This window comes from Oryx dammah, unplaced genomic scaffold (assembly GCF_014754425.2).
Source record: "Oryx dammah isolate SB20612 unplaced genomic scaffold, SCBI_Odam_1.1 HiC_scaffold_28, whole genome shotgun sequence".
In the NCBI taxonomy this organism is placed as follows: Eukaryota; Metazoa; Chordata; class Mammalia; order Artiodactyla; family Bovidae; genus Oryx; species Oryx dammah.
Window position 1 is genome coordinate 93,169,367 of NW_024070212.1, and position 19,196 is coordinate 93,188,562.

At 36.0% G+C, this 19,196-nt stretch overlaps 1 long non-coding RNA gene across 1 annotated transcript; it reads right to left on the reverse strand.

Moving 5' to 3' along the window:
* Positions 1-15,668: 15,668 nt before the first annotated feature.
* On the reverse strand, positions 15,669-17,648 carry LOC120856164. The gene is made up of 2 exons (XR_005719401.1): positions 16,998-17,648; positions 15,669-16,330 (listed from the first exon to the last, which is right to left on the reverse strand). It is a non-coding gene; the product is annotated as an uncharacterized LOC120856164 (long non-coding RNA).
* Between the last annotated feature and the right edge of the window lie 1,548 nt (positions 17,649-19,196).

Below are 19,196 nucleotides of genomic sequence, written 5' to 3' on the forward strand. Positions count from 1 at the left end.
ACTGATTCAAATGTATTCTTTTTAATGGCTGAGTAATACTCCATTGTGTATATGTACCACAGCTTTCTTATCCATTCATCTGCTGATGGACATCTAGGTTGTTTCCATGTCCTGGCTATTATAAACAGTGCTGCAATGAACATTGGGGTACATGTGTCTCTTTCAATTCTGGTTTCCTCGGTGTGTATGCCCAGCAGTGGGATTGCTGGGTCATAAGGCAGTTCTATTTCCAGTTTTTAAAGGAATCTCCACACTGTTCTCCATAGTGGCTGTACTAGTTTGCATTCCCACCAACAGTGTAAGAGGGTTCCCTTTTCTCCACACCCTCTCCAGCATTTATTAGCATAATGTTTTCAAGGTTCCTCTATGTTGTACCATATATCAATACTTCATTCCCTTTTGTCTGAAAATATTATATTTTATGAATATATCATATTTTGGTTATCCATTTATTCAAATGCATTTTCTATGTGTTGTCAGATTTACTTCAGAGAGGTTGTACCACTATTTTATTCCCACCAATAATGATTTGAGTGCCTGTTTTCCCCTAGCCTCACCAACAGAATACACTGTTCATTTTTTTTTACCAAATTAAAAATTTCCTACCAAAGTTATCAATGAGAATTATATTTTCATTTTGCCTTTATATAATTTTGAATGAAATTGAATATTTTTTCAAATGTTTAAAAACCATTCTAGACTATCCAACTTTATGTAAACTGATCAAATTGAGAAAAACCCTCTAGTCAATCCACAGAACCATATTAAATAATAAATCTTACTGTTTTAAACATTAAGTTTTTGGGTGGTCGGTTAACCAACAAAAGCTAACAATCCTATTAGCCAACACAAATCATATGACTGAGTCTAAATATAAGGGGCTGGAAAATATAGTCTGCTTCTTGTGAGAGGAATAGCAAATTCACCTGGCAAAGCATATAGATATGGGGAACAACGAGTAATTGGCCATATAACTCAATCTACCACAGTATTTTTCTTTGTTCCTATCTTTATCAAGTGTAGCATTTAAAATTTTTCCTTTTTTTATGATGTTGTGGAATAATTTAAGTGAGCTTGTCATTATTTGTGTTTGAGAAGTTGGTAAAATTTGCCTGTAAAACATATAATATTGCTTTTTGGAGAGCTACTTCTTTGATAATTTTTTCTATTTTTTTTCCTGTGGAAATTGGCTTATTTAAGCTTTTTACCTACATTGAGGTCAATTTTAGTAAATTTTATTTACTAGAAATTATGTATTTTTAACTATACTCAAATGTGTTGGCATAGAGTTGTGAAAAGTAGTTTTTCATTATTTGTTTTCATATTTTCTATATCACTGTTTATTTCCTATTTGTCATTTCTTATTTTGCACATGTATACCTTCTGCCACTTGATAGGAAAGCTAGTGATTTTTCTATTTTATTTACATTCCCCCCAAAAAAGAAGCTTTATTTGTTGTACAGTTTCTCTGTGTTCTACCGCAATATTTGCTTTTACATATTATGTCCTCCCTCTGATTTCATTTGATTTTTCTTTTCTAGCTTGTTAAATTGAAAAACTAATTCATGTGTTTTCATTTTTATTGATATAAGTGTTTAAGGATATTTTCCTCTGACCACTGCTTTATTTATGTCACTGAGATTCTGACATCTACCCATTATTATTATTTTTTTTAGAAATTTTGGGATTTTTCAATTTTATTTTCCTTTATAGCCAAGAGTTGTTTGTGAGAAATTTATAAAATATGTAGTTGGAAGAAGATTTTTTTTTAGATGTGGTACATATATACAATGGAATATTTACTCAGCCAAGATGGGAGGGAGGTTCAAAAGGGAGCGGATAATGGAAAAGACTCTGATGCTGGGAGGGATTGGGGGCAGGAGGAGAAGGGGACGACCGAGGATGAGATGGCTGGATGGCATCACTGACTCGAGGGACGTGAGTCTGAGTGAACTCCGGGAGTTGGTGATGGACAGGGAGGTCTGGCGTGCTGCGATTCATGGGGTCGCAAAAAGTTGGACATGACTGAGTGACTGAACTGAACTGAACTGATGGCTGATTCATGTTGAGGTTTGACAGAAAACAACAAAATTCTGTAAAACAATTATCCTTCAATTAAAAAATAAATAATTTTTTAAAACTGAGGAAAAATAAAGAACTAAGTAAAAGAAAAAGGAAATAATTCTATTTGTAGCAACATGGATGGTCCTGGAGATTATCATACTAAGTGAAGTTAAGTCAGACAGAGAAAGACAAATATCACATGATATCACTTATATACAGAATCTAAATATATATATATACAAATGAACTTATCTACAAAACAGAAACAGACTCACAGACTTAGAGAACAAACTTTTAGTTACCAGATGGGAAGGATATGGGGAGCAACAGACTGGGATTTGGGGGTTGACATGTACACACTGTTTTATTTAAAATAAATAACTGGACTTCCCTGGTGGGCCAGTGGTTAAAGCTCCAAGCCTCCACTGCAGGGGTCATGGGTTTGATCTCTGGTCAGGGAATTGAGATCCCACATACTATGTGGCATGGCCAAAATAAAATAAAATATTTAAATAAATGAATAAATAAAAAAATAGATAACCAATAAAGACCTACTGTATAGCAGAGGGAATTCTGCTCAATATTCTATAATAACCTAAATGGGAAAAAAATTTGAAAAAGATTAGATACATGTATATGTATAACTGAATCACTTTGCTATACAGTTGAAACTAACACAACATTGTTAAACAACTGTACTCCAATGTAAAATAAAAATTTTTTAAAAAGATGACAGTATCTGGCACATAGTTTACAATACATGTTAACTGCCATTATTATTAATGCCACAAGATGGAGGGTCTGAAAAACAAGGAATTGTTGATCATTACTCTATATTTTCTAATGACAAAACAAAATATGTAAGCTACACAGCTACATAAAAGGAGAAGGAAATAGCAACCCACTCCGTATTCTTGCCTGGAGAGTCCCATAGATGGAGGAGCCTGGGGGACTGCAGTCCATGGGGTTGCACAGAGTTGGACATGACTGAATTGACTAAGTAGCAGCAGCAGCAGCAGCAGCTACAAAAAAACATTTTCTGGAGACCAAAAAAAAAAAAAAAATTGCTATTTTAAGTGAAATAAGAGACTCTTGTTTGTAATATATTTACCTTTTGTTGAGGTTTTTTTTTTTTTTTGCTCACTATGACTAATTTTCATAAATGCTTCATGTGCACTTGAGAAGCAGGAGTATTTTCTATTATCAGAGTGTAAAGTTTGATATATGCATTAGGGCTACCATATTTATTGTGTTCTTTAAGACTTTTTGAGTCTTACACCTTTGGTTAAAATTGACACATGCTGGATTAAGAATCATGTTAGTATGTTTCTGTCTATTTTTCCTTGCACCTCGTATAAGTACTAACTAATTTATAATGATAAGTTATTTATGAAGTTGCTGTTATTTGCTTCATATAATTCATAACTTTTATAACTTCTCTGTGTATTGTTGTCTTCAGTAATTATTAAAATTTCCTCATTTTTCTCATTTAATGTTTTCTGGCCATTCACATTTGTTGATATGGCTGATGTAGTTGATATCAATTGAAATAATACAAAGTATATTTTCTGGCCATAGTACAAACAGCCCATGGATCAAAGAGTAAGTCAAAAGGGAAATTAGAAATATTTTTGATTGATTGAAAACAGAGCATATCAGAATTTGTTGCATGTTGGGAAATTTGAGAAGCAACTGATTCTTTTAGAAAATAAGAAATATGTGAAATCAATCATCTAAGCTTCTGTTTTAAGAAAATAAGAGCAAATAATGCAAATGATGCAACCAACAGGAGGTTAATATTTAAAACATTCAAACAGCTCGTATAACTCAATATCAAAAACAAACAACCAATCAAAAAATGAGCAGAAGACCTGAACAGATATTTTTCCAAAGAAGACATACAGATGGCTAGCAAGTACATGAAAAGATGCTCAATACTGCTAATTATTAGAAAAATGCAAACCAAAACTACAATGAGGGGACTTCCCTGGTGGTCCAATGGTTAAGAATCTGCTTGCCACTGCAGGGGACATGGGTTAAATTCCTGGTCCAGGAAGATCCCACATGCCACAAAGCAAATAAGCCTATGTGTTAGAACTACTGAGCCTGCTCTCTAGAGCCTGCAAGCTGTAACTATTGAGCCCATGTGCCACAACTACTGAAGCCCACATGCCTAGAGCCTATGCTCTGCAATAAGAGAAGCCACCACAATGAGAGATCCATGTACCACAACTAGAAAGTAGTCCCTGCTAGCCACAACTAGAGAAAGCCCATGCACAGCAACAAAAACCCAGCACAGCCAAAAACAAATAAATATTTTTAAATATTAAAAAAATTAAAAACAAAAACTGCAGTGAGGTATCATAACAGAGTGGTCAAAATGTCTATCATCAAAAAGTCTAGACATAACAAATGTTGGAGAGGATATGGAGAAAAGAGAACCCTCCTTATATACTGTTGGTGGCAATGTAGATTGGTGCAACCACTATGGAGGTTCCTTAAAAAACTAAAAATAGAACTACCATATGACCCAGCAATTCCACTCCTGGGTATATATCAGGAAAAAACAAAGATGCCAGCTTGAAATGATACATGTACCTCTGTGTTTATAGCAGCATGATCTACAATAGCCAAGACATGGAAACAACTCAAGTACTCATCAACAGATGATTCAGTTAAGATGTAGTACATACACACAATGGAATATTACTCAGCCATAAAAAGAAATCAAATACTTCCATTTGCAGCAATGTTGAAGGACCTAGAGAATATTGTGTTTAGCAAAATAAGTTATACAAAGAGAGACAAATAGTGTATGATATCATTTACATGTGGAATCTAAAAAATAACACAGGGACTTCTTTGGCAGTCCAGTAGTTAAAACTCTATGCTTCTAATGCAAGGCACATGGATTTGATACCTGGCCAGGGAACTAAATATCCTGCATGCTGCATGGTGCTGCAGCTAAAAATAAATAAATAAAATTTTAAAATAAAACAAATGAAAAAAATAAAATTTTTAAAAATAACACAAATTAATCTATATGAAGAACAGAAACAGACTTACAGATAAAACAAACTCGTGATTACCAAAGGGGAGAGGGAAGTAGGGAGGAACAGATTAGGAGTGTAGGACTAACAGATGAAGCTACTATATATAAAATATATAAGCAGCAAGGCTATACTATACAGACAGGGAATTATACCCATTATCTTAAAATAATCTATAATGGAATATAATCTGAAAAAATAATAAATCACTATGCTGTCACTTGAAACTAACACAATATTGTAAATCAGCTACACTTCTATTTAAAAAGGAAAATAAGAGCAAATTAAACTGAAAGCAAACAGAAAGAAGATAATAAAGGTAAGAGCAGAAATCAGTGAAACTGAAGCAAAAAAAAAAAAAAAAGCAATAAAGAAAATCAGTGAAGCCAAAAACTGACTCTGAAAAGTTCAGTATAATGATATTGTCAATTGATCGAAATAAATGAATTAAAGGGAGAGAAGATATTAATTGTCAACATCAGGAATGTAAGAGAGGATATAACTACCTATAGTACAGACATTAAAAAAAAGCAATATTATGACCAATGTATTTTCAATAAATTTAACAACAAAAATAAAATAGACAAATTCCTTTAAAAACACAAACTAACAAATCTTATTAAATAATAAACAGGTTACCTAAATAAGCTTGTATCTATTTTAAATTTTGAATCTCTAGATAAAAATGTTGCCATGAAGAGGACTCCAGGCCACGGGGGCTTCACTAGTGAATTCTACCAAACATTCAAGAAAGTTATAATGCCAATTCTATATAAATTATTTCATAAACCAGAAGAGGGAGCGTTTCCCAACTCATTTTATGAGGTCAGCATTATCATACTACCAAAATCAGAGAGGGAGAGAGATGTATCTTATCTTTTCAGGCTGCAAAATACCATAGACTAGGTGGTTTATTAACAACCGATTTTTTTGGGGCTGTGCCACACTACTTGTAGAATCTTAGCTCCCTGACCAGGGATGGAACCCAGAACTCATGAGTAAAAGCTTCAGAGTCCTAATCACTGAACTACCAGGGAATTCTCAACAACAGAAATTTATTTCTCAGAGTTCTAGAGGCTGGGAAGTCCAAGACCAAGACTCTGGTAGGTTCAATGTCTGGTGAAGGTCTGCTTTCTGGTTCATAGGTGATAGTGACTATGGAGCTCTAGGGGGTGCATTCTTTCATAAGAACATTAATCCCATTCATGAAGGGTCTGCCCTCCTGATCTAAGCACTTCCCACAGGCCCTCATCTCCTAATACCATCACATTGAGCATTAGGTTTCAACATATGAATTTGGGCAGGGACACAAATATTCCATCTATATCAAGATGTCAAGAAGAAGCAAAACTATAAGTCAATAACATTCATGAAAATAAACATTAAAATATATGACAAAATATTAGCATATAAAAACCAGCAATATGTAAGAAGAAAATAAAAACCAAGGGAGAGTTCTTCTAGGAATGCAAGGTTGATTTAATATCTGAAAACCAATGTAATTCACGTCTATGAGAAGCTAAAAAAAAAAAATCACCTCAAGAAAAGCAGGAAAAATTTTTATAAATTACATTCATTTATGATTTTTTAAACTGTCAGCAAACTAGGAATAAGAGAAAACTTTCTAAAACTGATAAAAAGGCATCTATGAAAAATCTAGAACTAGTATCATGGTTGCCAACATCTGTTGGATCATCGAAAAAACAACAGAGTTCCAGAAAAACGTCTACTTCTGCTTTATTGACTAACCCCAAAGCCTTTGACTGTGTGGACCACAACAAATTGTGGAAAATTCTTAAAGAAATGGGACTACCAAACCACCTGACCTGCTTCCTGATAAATCTGTATGCAGGTCAAGAAGCAACAGTTAGAACTGGACATGGAACAACAGACTGGTTCCAAATCAGGAAAGGAGTACAGCAAGGCTGTATATTGTCACCCTGCTTATTTAATTTATATGCAGAGTACATCACGAGAAATGCTGGGCTGGAGGAAGCACAAGCTGGAATCAAGACTGCCGGGAGAAATATCAATAACCTCAGATATGCAGATGACACCCTTATGGCAGAAAGTAAGAAGAACTAAACAGCCTCTTGATGAAAGTGAAAGAGGAGAGTGAAAAGGCTGACTTAAAACTCAACATTCAAAAAACTAAGATCATGGCATCCGGTTCCATCACTTCTTGGGAAATAGATGGGAAAACAATGGAAACAGTGAGAAACTTTATTTTCTTGGCCTCCAAAATCACTGCAGATGGTGACTGCAGCCATGGAATTAAAAGACACTTGCTCCTTGGAAGAAAAGCTATGACCAACCTAGACAGCATATTAAAAAGCAGAGAAAGGTCCATCCAGTCAAAGCTATGGTTTTTCCACTAGTCATGTATGGATTGAGCGTTGGACTATTAAGAAAGCTGAGCATCAAAGAATTGATGCTTTTGACCTGTGGTGTTGGAGAAGACTCTTGAGAGTCTCGTGGACTGAAAGGAGATCCAACCAATCAATCCTAAAGGAAATCAGTCCTGAATATTCATTGAAAGGACTGATGCTGAAGCTGAAACTCCAATACTGTGGCCACCTGATGCAAAGAGCTGACTTACTGGAAAAGACCCCGATGCTGGGAAAGATTGAAGGCAAGAGGAGAAGAGGATGACAGAGGATGAGATGGTTGGATGGCATTACTGTCTCGATGGACTTGAGTTTGAGTAAGCTCCAGGAGTTGGTGATGGACAGAGAAGCCTGGCGTGCTGCACTCCATGGGGTCACAAAGAGCCGGACATGACTGAGCGACTGAATTGAACTGAGTATCATGGTGAAAGACTGAAAGCTTTCTCCTTAAGTTCAGAAATGAAATAAGGGAAGAAAGTGCTCTCTTGCCACTCCTATTCAACACTGTATTGGAGGTCATAGCCAGTGCAGCAAGACAAGAAAAAGAAATAAAGGGCATGCAGATTGGATAGGGGAAAAAAATGAAACCTGTCTTTATTTACAGGCACATGGTTATCTGTGTTGACAGTCAAAAAGTACCTACCAAAAAAAAGCTAGAATAATTAGTGAGTTTAGCAAGATTATAGGATATAAGGTTAAAACACAAAAGTCATTGATTTTCTATACTAGCAATGAACAATTGCAAATTGAAATGTATACTGCATAAAAATATGAAATAGGAGCAAGTCTGGCAAAATGTATGCAAAGTCTGTATATGATGAATGGCACAATCTTAATGAAAGAAATATTTAAACCTAAATAATTAGAGAGATATTCATGGTCAAAATCCTCAAAATTGCTGAGATGTCAATTTCCCCCAAATTAATTTATAGATTCAACATAATCCTAATCATTTTTGAGGATTTGACATGCTAAACCTAAAGTTTGAAAACATATATAGAAATCAAAGGACATGGAATATCAAAATTAAATTTGGAAAAGAACAGTTGGAGAACTCACATTTTACTTGATTTTGAAACTTACTGTAAGGCTATAGTAAGACTATGATACTTGTACAGGGATGTCCTTGGTGGTCCAATGGTTAGGGCTTAGTGCTTTTGCTGCCCTGGCACAAGTTCAATCCCTGTTCAGGGAACTAAGACCTCACAATCAGTACAGCCTAGCCAAAAAAAAGAAAAAAAAAATTTTTTTGTATAATGATAGACATATATATTAGTGGTACAGAATAAAAAGTCAGAATTAGACCTACACATATAGATGGTCAATTGATTTTCCCACAAAGATGTCAAGATAATTCAGTGGTTATGGATAGTATTTCCAACAAATGATCCGAGAGTAATTGGATATACCTATGCAAAAAAACAAAACAAAACAAAACAAAATCAAACACCCCCAAACCTTTAACCCTTTCCTCACACCATGTATAAAAATTTACTTAAAATAGATCACAGATCTAAATGTAAATTCTAAAACCATGACACTTCTAGGACAAAAACTTTATTTCCCTGGTTTAGGTAAAGATTTCTTGGATCATGCAAAGCATGAACCAGAAAAGAAAAAAACTGATAAACTGTACTTCATTAAATTAGACATCTTTTCAAAAGATGTGATTAAACAAAAAGACAGGCCACAGTCTAGGAGACAGTATTTACAAAACACGTATCTGATAAAAAAAACTTGTATCCAGAATATTCAAAGGACTTTCAAAATTCAATAATAAGAAAATAAACAATAAAGAAGGCAAAATATTTTGACGTTTAGTTTAACTTTGCCTTGAATGCATTATCCTTTGGCAGTTCTGGCTTTGTCAAGGGGGCCTTCTGTCAGTCTTCCCAGGTCACAGTTGCCCTAAGCATTGTCTTTTTTCCTCTCCTTGAGTCTCTTTAAAACTAAAACTTGAGGTTATCAAATGTTATTGGTTGAATTTTGTCCCTCTAACAGATGTCAAACTTCCAACTTCCAACTTCCAGTACCTGTGGATGTGTTCTGGTTTGGAAATAGAGTCTTAACAGATGATCAAGTTAAGATGAGATTATTAGGGTAGGCCCTAATTAATTATGACTGGTATTCTTATAAAAAAGGGAAATTTGAATGCAGAAGTAGACACATACAAAGGGAAGGCTGAGAAAACACGATGAACAGCATCTACTAGCCAAGTTATACCTGAGGCTACAAGAAGCTAGGAAAAAGGAATGGAATAGATTTTCCCTCAGCCCTCAGAAGAAACTAACTTGATTTCAGACTTCTCAGCTTTAAAGAGTGAGACAATAAATTTCTGTTGTTTAAGCAACTCAGTTTGTAATACTTCATTACAGCAGCCCCAGGAAAATAACATACTAGAGATCAGTGGATGCCCCCCACAACAGACTCACTTTCCTTATTTTTGGTCTCTGCAGATTTCCCTTACCTTGTCAGTGCAACTCTGAATTCTAAAGTATATTTAAAAAAATATTTTAGCCAGCAGTTTATTTGTTATGTTTTGGGAAGATTTTTAAGGAAATCTAGTCTTCATTTTGTTGGAAATGAAAATCTACTTGACTCTTCCAGAGTAACTTTCTGAAAATGGAGTTTGGTATCTTAAAGGTACTTATTACTTTCCAAATCTAACTTATTACTTCATTATATTTAATATCCTACTATACACCATATAAGATATTTTATTTCTCTCATTAAATTTCTAGTTCCTTGAGGGCTGAGATGATGTCTTACCTTTATATTCTCAGCATATGCAAAAGCACTTTACATATAATGGGTTTTTAATAAATGTGGTTATTCAACTGAAAGTACTTATATATGGGTCATATGCATAGATACTTGGAGTAATGACTTTAAATGAAAAGTTTTTATTCTTAATCCACAAATGTCTGTGTTACTCAAGGTTGTATTCACAGAAGAGGGATTTTCTTTTCTTTCTGATTAATATAACTAACTCTAAATCTCAGAAAACCTGTTAGTGTATAGCCTTTCAAGCTTCCTATGTTAGAGTATTAAATGACTTATTAATAAATATTATTCCTAATTATTAAAACCTTGTAAAGTAATTGTTGTTATTATTATGCCCATTTTACAAATGAGAAAATGAGGATTAAAAAGGTTAAGTGCTAAGATATATAGTATGTACCAGAATTAGAAATAAAGTTTATTTATTTTGAATAGTGAGTGGTCCTAAAGCCATTCACTCACTATCCTCTACTGCTTATTAGGGATCCCATTATCTAATGATTATGAAACTCCTAGGTATTTCTATTCTCATATGAATCAGAATATCACAGTCACTTATTCTAAAAATAATGTCTTTCATTTATACCTTTCAAAATACCTACTTACACATGTTTTTTATATTTTCTGTCCATGCAGTTGCTTTCCATTGTTTACCCAATATATTGTTAGATGTAGACACCTCGAGAGTGTACATGCTAGAGAAGTCAGTTATTTTGAAGTGGCCTTCCCCTTTTCTTCTCAATAAAGGAAAATTTCCACTACAGGATATTTAAATCTACAGTATCATAAATCTAATAAGATGGCGTAAGCTATACCACATACTATCATGTCCTTGCTTATATCTTGCTTGCTTTCTAGTTGTTATATGTGTGCCACATGTAAACTTTATTTACCCAAATAGTTTTTTAAGTTCCTTGGGGTCAAGATGGGTTTTCTCTTACTTTGTATTCCCTATAATAATAGTTCCTGTTAGTAAAGTCTTGCTGAGTCCCAGGAAATTTACACAAATTTCATTTACAGTAACAACAAATTAGGTATTATTACCCCCGTTTTGCAGATGCAGAAAGCTTTGGAGACAGTTGGTCTCAAAGCTATAAACCTATTAAGTGACTATAATGATGGATCCTTAATATGTGATTTTTGAGTTGATTGATTTGTTATTTCCCTGAAAGATCTTTTCATCTGGCTATAATGAAGTAACAAAAGACATGGGTTCATATCCTTATGCTATAATTACAAGCCTGTAACATGGGCAAGTTATTCAGAATCATTAAATCTGAGTTTTTGGATTTATAAAATTGGGAGAATAAAGCTCAATCCATGAAGGGGCTATGAATATTAAATTAGGTTATACAGAGACTAAATAATGAATATTGACTTATTAACTTGCTTGATTTTGTGTCTTCTTCTCTCTCCTTTTACTGAAATGTAAGTTGAATTAATATATTTGTAAATTAAGAAGTACCAAAAAGAAGAGATAATTATTAGAGCATCTCCTACTTTCTTTGTGTACACAATTTAACAGGATGATGACAAATTTCAGTATATTTAGTACTTTTTATATGCTAACATGTTCACAACTATATTAAAATAGTTTTAGAAAATCCTCTCAGGTCAATTACCATCACACTTCCTATACAGAGACTCACTTGCTTTTTAGCATGGTCATATCCCTTTTTCTAAATATTTAGGATTTTATTTCCAACAATATTGGATAAGAAATCAGTAACCTTTTAATCTAATGGAAAAGGATTTAAATATTTTTTTCTTGTCACGCCTTTTCCCCAAATTAATGGAAGATTTTCAGGTGAGACAATTTTTCTGTTGATTTCACATCATTGTTGCTCTTTAACTTGACTCTTTTATCTGAATTTTATGTTTTGATCTGATTTCTCTTTAATCTGTTCTGTTGCTAAATAAGGAGAAAGCTTGCAATGTTTCTACAGAGTTCCATTGTTTAAATTCTACATATTTAAACTCAAAATGATGATATTAAAATATTACCTTATTATAGAAATATTAAATATACCTTACATTGATCCTAAATATAATCTATTTGTTCATAGAAGATGAAATCTGCTACTGAAAATTCTCAGACCTTTATCTTGATAATTTGAGACAGAACATTTTCTTTGAAAGCACTTATCTTTACAGTTCTTTTATATGGCTAAGCCTCAAACTTTATGTGCTGATTTTAGGGTATGGTAGATTATCTTTTAATAGGATCTGATGAACTAAAAGGTACTTTGAATAACTTTTTTGAGAAAAATTTAAAAATTAGAATATCAAAAATTAGTATGTGCACTATATTTTATAGATATCCATATGTTCGAAGAACTGTACATTAAAAATTTTTTAAACATAATAAATAAGCCTTTTTAAAGAAATGAAAGCAATCATTTACCTTCAGCTGATGTTATTATGTACAGTTTTCTTTTATATTAATATTACATTAATACTTCCCCGTGACATTTGTAATGTCCCTATGGATTCAAAAAACATATATATATTCCTTATTTTAACTGTCTTTGTATAAAGCTATTTGCTTTTTCATCAGGTACATGGTATATTTAAGAACTAGGAAATTTATACTACCTCAAAGCCATTTTGATTACTCTTAAGCAAATTTGCCAGCATTCAGTCAGTTCTGTACTCTCTCCCATGCGGCCCTACTCGGGCTGCACATTAAACAGCTCCTCAGTCTAGTCCAGATGTCCAACTGTATCCATTCACCCTTTCAGATTGGTGTTAAACTTGCTATTTTTGGACAGAATATGTATATGTTGTATTTAAGTAAAACATATATGTAATTTTAAAATACGACCAAATATAATAAGTGGTTACTGTCCAGCTGTGTTTTAAAAAACATTATCTAAGTGAAATAGTAGAAAACTTCACTGGAAACTGTAAAATTATCCATACAAGTACATTAATTTTTTTATTTCCCATGGTGGTGTAATGGGAAAAAATTGTTTTTTGGTCTTTGCCCCACTTTTGAATTACTGGGCAAATGTCTTTACTGGTCTTGCTTTGTCCTTGTTTTGGATTATTTAGCAAATTGCCCATCATGTAACTGATATTAAGCTAATTCAGAGGCATGGCTATCCAAAACACTTGAAAAGTCCATTATTCCTCTTATCTTTACCACAATTCTGTTTCTAATATTTCAAATTTGATTACATTAATTGTGGATGTTAAGTGGCTTTCATATATATTTGCTTCATGATAAGAATTTGAAACAGTAACCTAGATAGACCTAAGACCTGCATCAGTGTATCCAGTTCTAAGATTTTAATTTATATCTTTCCCTGGATCATTAGTGAAAAGGATCTCATGTATATCTAAAAAATTATCAGCTTATATTCCTGAAGCAAATCATAATTTACCATCTTAAAAAACAGCAATAGGAAGTGAATTTGTAGTATTTGTCCAAAATATCTATTTACTCAGTATTGAACATTAGTAAGAAATATCTAAATATACACACACATACATAAAAATGCTCATATATAACAGGACTACAAAGTATTATTTGGATTACCTGCATAACCAAATATATGCTTATAGATAAACACAGAGAACTTTGGTCCATCTGCCAAGTGTAAAATTTAATTATAAAATAATAATCACTACAATTAAAGTATATAATTTACCAGTAGGAGTAATTTATTTAAAAAAAGAAAACACTGCCTTGGATTTGACATTATAGTCCTCTCTTCATATTTTCCAAGTATCAACATTCTAACTTTTCACTAGTTAAAACAATTAGCCTTATCTTACCGTGGCAAATTAAAATATATTAAATTATTTTGCAAAGACCAGAAACTAAATTTAATACTTTTAAGATCTTGATTCTAAAATTATAACCTTAGCATATGTCAAAATTTGAATGTATTTTAAGATTCCAACTTATATTCAAAACAAATATACACTTGCTACAACCTAATGTCCATTTTTTTCACTTAACTTTATTTTAAATAAAATACAGACAATGCTTTTTTCACTCATAGACCTGTGATAAATTTTAATTAATGGGAATGATTACTTTTTAGCACCACAAAACAAGGTTTTTAAAACTGAAGTCATGTTTGTGAACAGAGAAGTAGATGACTAAGGCAGAGGAATAAAGGAGAACTGGAAACCTTTTTCTATATGCTATTTTTGTTCATCACCTATAATGTAGAGACAAAAAAGTAAGAGAAGTTGGAAAAAAGAGAAAGAAATAAATATGTGGACAGCCAAAAACATAGGTGATAGTGTAGTTAAGTTTTTTTTTAACTATTGTATTTTAATTATGTCTTATGTAACACTGAAAAAGATATTCTGGACTTCAACCCCTTTTATATATCAGAGGAGTATTACATAACTGTCTTTCACAGTTAAAAATCATTCCACAATACACACTATCACTTATTTGAATTTGAGATAGGTAATACTGTATTATTAATCAACATCAAATGCTACTTAATAATGTGATCCCATTTATTCTTTTGATATATGAGATTTTTAAAATTTCATCTTTCATCATCACAGTGTAATAACTGATTTACAAATTAATTATTCTAGGCCTTTCAAATGTTAACGTTCATCCACATCTGTTCTGAACTTGGACAAAAGAAGAAATGCATATTTCTTTTAAAATGTGTATATAAGTCTAGTGTGAAGTTCTTGAATTAACAGAATGGGCATCAGAATCCTGCTACATCATTAAGGACAGCCACTTCTTAGTAAAAATATCTGAAGAAGAAAACTTTGGAACAAGAACAATTTGGGCCCAAATGGCTTTTACAATAGTTCCAAAATATAAAAGAAGATACTGTTACATTAGCAATAGTAAAGAATAGCCAAATTATAGAATAATCATTCTTAAAGCATAGTGAGTTATTTTTTCCTTTAGGAAATTATGTTTCTAAGGCATACATTTTAAACCCAGGACAGACTTCTTTACCAGCAGGTTGTACAAACTGTACACTCAGAAGAAACAAGGGAGTGAACTGTACTTTAGTATAGTTGTGATAATTTAGTTGCATTTCTAAATTAAACTTTTAACATTAAAGATGTCAGTTTTGCTTTATATGTGAACTTTAACTCTGCTTATAACTAATCTGAAAAACTAAGGTGTATAACTAAAATAAAATTAGTTAGAATGATACTGCTTTATATGGTCAAGATAAAGTATCAGTTTTTTTTTCTAAGTAACTACTGTACTTATGAAATATAAAGGAGAGCAGAAGCTCCCATCTCCAAACATTTCAATGCAGTTTTTTTAAGCTTTTCACCTATCAATTCCACAAACTGTCCCATTATTTTAATGTTAAAAGGCAATTAATATCACTTTAATTATATCAGTTGAATGCATCTGAGGTCCTGGTAAATTATTTTTTTCTTTCACAGTATAGATTATATGTAGGATTTCTTCTTAGTGCTCAAAGAAATGACGGGTAGTTTGGATAAGGATTGGTGGTTTTTTTACTTCCTCCCCCAAAGAGCTGATGTTTTTGGCTGACTCTTGTTTTTTTTTTTTTTTTGCGGGGGGGTGGGGAGGGGGAGGGAAGAGAAAAAGTCTGTAAGTTGAATTATTGAATAGGCCTAACACTGAAAATCTTCCTTGACCAATGGTGACTGGAGAGAGGAGAGATGAGATCAAACACTCTTAGTATAACAGTATCTGTGTAGTTTTACAAAATGTACAAACTCGTCCAGCCCCCCGTCCCTCTCCTCCTATGTGCTGGTACCTCTGGACCGTCCTGAAGCCATTTTAGAACTTAGGAAGGAGACCCACTTGTGCTTTTGCAGGTGCTGTGGTGGCAAGGATAACCTCTGCTCCTTTGCCGGGTGTGTTACCATGCTGTTATTGAATATCTTTGAGGATTAAAGACAGCACAGAAAATTCCAAACCCACATCATAACACCTGAAGCTCGCACAGTGTTTCTATAGCAGATGGCAAAACATTTCACTGGAAACTTGATTTACCAAGTGAATATCCAGATCTGCAGAGTTTTTCATCTTTTCAGGCACCGCTGAAGATCCATACTGGATTTTCGGCTCTATTCCGGGTTGAAAAAACAAGACCACTTCTAGGTGTTTTGCGCACCCCAGCCCCACCCAAAGTCCCGACGGGCCTGCAGTTCTCAGTGTTTCAAGCTGAGGGTCTTTCCTAATGAATGTGCATTTTCAGTCCCGGACGTCTAATAATTTGTGGGGTTAAAAGGCAACACCATAGGACTTTTCGGACAGTCGAAGAGGGTGAGAAGCCGGAGAGGCAACTGCCTCCCCGCAGTTGGACGTGAGGCTCGGAGCCCGGCTGTCCTCAGCTGTCACGGGGGGAGGGGGGAGGGAGTGCTGGCATTGGCTTTGGGCATGGAGTTGCTCCAGCCGCCGCGCCCGGTCCCGCCGCCAGCTCACCTCTGCGGAGAGCTAGGCACTCACCGGCCCGCTCGCCCCTGCTCCCAAGTCGCCCTCCGGCCCCAGTCCTCAGGCATAGGTCGCCGGAACCATCCAGAGGGATGGCCGCCGCCTCCTCAGGGGCCGCTGCCTGAGGGCCAGGGCCGGGGAACCCTGGCCGCCCTGGCAGCCCGTAGCACCCGGGGCGCTGTGGCGGTTGCAGTGAGGCACCGGGGCCCTCTCCCCCTCCCGCCCCCGCTCCCGCCTCCTGCCTGCCGCGCCGTGCGCCCGCTTGCCCCAGCCGGCTGGCGCAGCAGCGCACACACTCACTCCGAGGGCGCCTCCAAGGTTACCCGCGGGGTGGGGGCTGGGGCAGTCTCCGGCCACTGGCCTCCTCCGCTGCCTTCCTATCGCCGCGGCTCTTCAGCCGCTCCAGGGCGACCGGGTTCCAAACCCCAAAGCAGAAGAGACTCCAAAGTCCGGGGAGGGAAGTCTCGAGCTGGGAGCAGACGAGCGTCCGGGCGGGGGGCGGCCTTAGTTGGCTCTGGGTGCTGGGAGAGTCGGGTCAGGCGAGGTCGCGGCAAGAGGGGGCTGTGGCTCCGGCGGCCGCGCTCCGGGCCGCGCTGGCTGGGCCGGGGGGCAGCGCACAGGGGCTGCAGGCAGCACCGAGGCATCCAAGGCGCCCCGGGCCCGCTGGGGGGCAGAGACAAGCGGGCGGCCAAACCTGCCGAGGAAACTAACTAAATAAAAGGAGACTGTTATTTAAGGCGCGGAAATTTGAAATATTTGGACAGGAAGAGAAAAGAAAAGAAACCTTAGCGAGGGAGGGGAAAAAAAAAAAACACAACGCGAGCTAACGGTTTTGAAACTCCCCCACCCCCACCCCGGGCTTTTCTGCGCGCCCTGAGGGAGCTCTGGGCTCCAGCTTCCTCGCTAGGGAGCCGGGAGCTGCGGTTGGAGTCTGGAGAATTTCGAGGGAACAGAAAGGATGACTCTGCAGCCCCTCCATAGAGGACTTGGGTTGACGACGGGCAGAGCCTTTTTACCCCGGTTCTTAGGCTGGAAGCTTGTCTCCAGCCTCTCATTAGGTCCCTAACGTCAATCTGATTATTTTGAAATTGTGGTGTAAAAATCAAAGCAGTCTCCATAGACCAAGACCCGGACTTTTCCCCTCCACCCCCCGCCACCCTACCCCCTACACCCCCCCTTTTGGATGAAGGTCGCTTAGGGCAGTCAGGAAGGCAGTGAGTACGACCCTTTCTCGCTCCAGCACTGTGCTCTTTCAGCACTTCTGAACGATTACTTCTTCCCCCGGCAAAAGCCGAAAGCACCTTTTTGGGAACTGAGATTTCGAAACCAGTCCGGGGCTACGGATTCCACAACGTTTGTTTGACCCACATTATCAGGCACATTTACAATATTACTAATTGAAATGCTTTCCTGGGACAGAAATATTTTACATTTATTGGTCACCCAGCGTGGTGTGTGTTTGTAGGAGCTCATCACACTATTAGGAGATGTGTATTGTTTATCAGAGAACTATTGATTTACTACCAAAAAATGATAAAATGCAGTTTGCTTGGTGGCTTGGAGACCAGAACGTGGACTGAGGTCCTTTTGGTGTTCTCCTCCACCCTCTCCGCAACCCCTCACCGGCCCTGCTTTGCCCCAGGTATAAGCCGGGGGTTCAATTTACTGAGCAAAAGCTAAGCCTGAGTTTCCCGACGTGGATGCGGGCTCAGAGAATAACTGAGTTTGAGAAACGCATCTCTGCCTACTGCCGCGCCACTCTTTCTCTGAGGCCCTGGTTACTCCATTGATTAGCACTTGCCTCTCTACTCTGCATCTGAAAAAGCTCAGATCCTTTCCGGTCTCAGCTGGCTGTAAATTAAACCCCGGTTAAACTCTGCAGTGCCGTTTCTTCCATCCTATATATTTCGGTATATTTGTCTTACTGGATATTGTCGAGGTTTTTAAGAGATTGAATAATGGCTTTTCATATTTCCTAGAGGGGACCACACAACTCATTTCTAAAATACTTAGATTAGCAAAGCTATTTCCTGCGAAGAACCAAAGAAATGTGGCGATGTTTTAATGTCTAGGCAAGTTTTAGGCTGATGAAGAGAGATAGAGCTCCTTCTTCTCACTTCGTGCTCCGACCATCTGAGACTAAAGCAAGCGCAGAAGTACCGCTCTTTAACTTCAATGAACATCCTATATTCGAAATAGCTAAAGAGCGATTTTAATGCTTATACTTAGTGGATACTGAAAAGTCCATTAAATAAACTTTAAGAAACATTTATCTTTACAGTTACAACTTGTAAGAAGTATTACTTTTATTTTTAGTAATAGTCTTATGTTTAGAAAGTATTCAGCTTACTCAAGCAGTGTATTTTGTATATTGATTCTAGTTCTTAAATACAAAATACACCCTTTTCTTTCAAAATCATCTCAATTTCTACTTTTCCCCCAAACTTTAAAATAAATGTTTTACATTTAATTTCATGTTGCTATTAAAAATAAATTTAT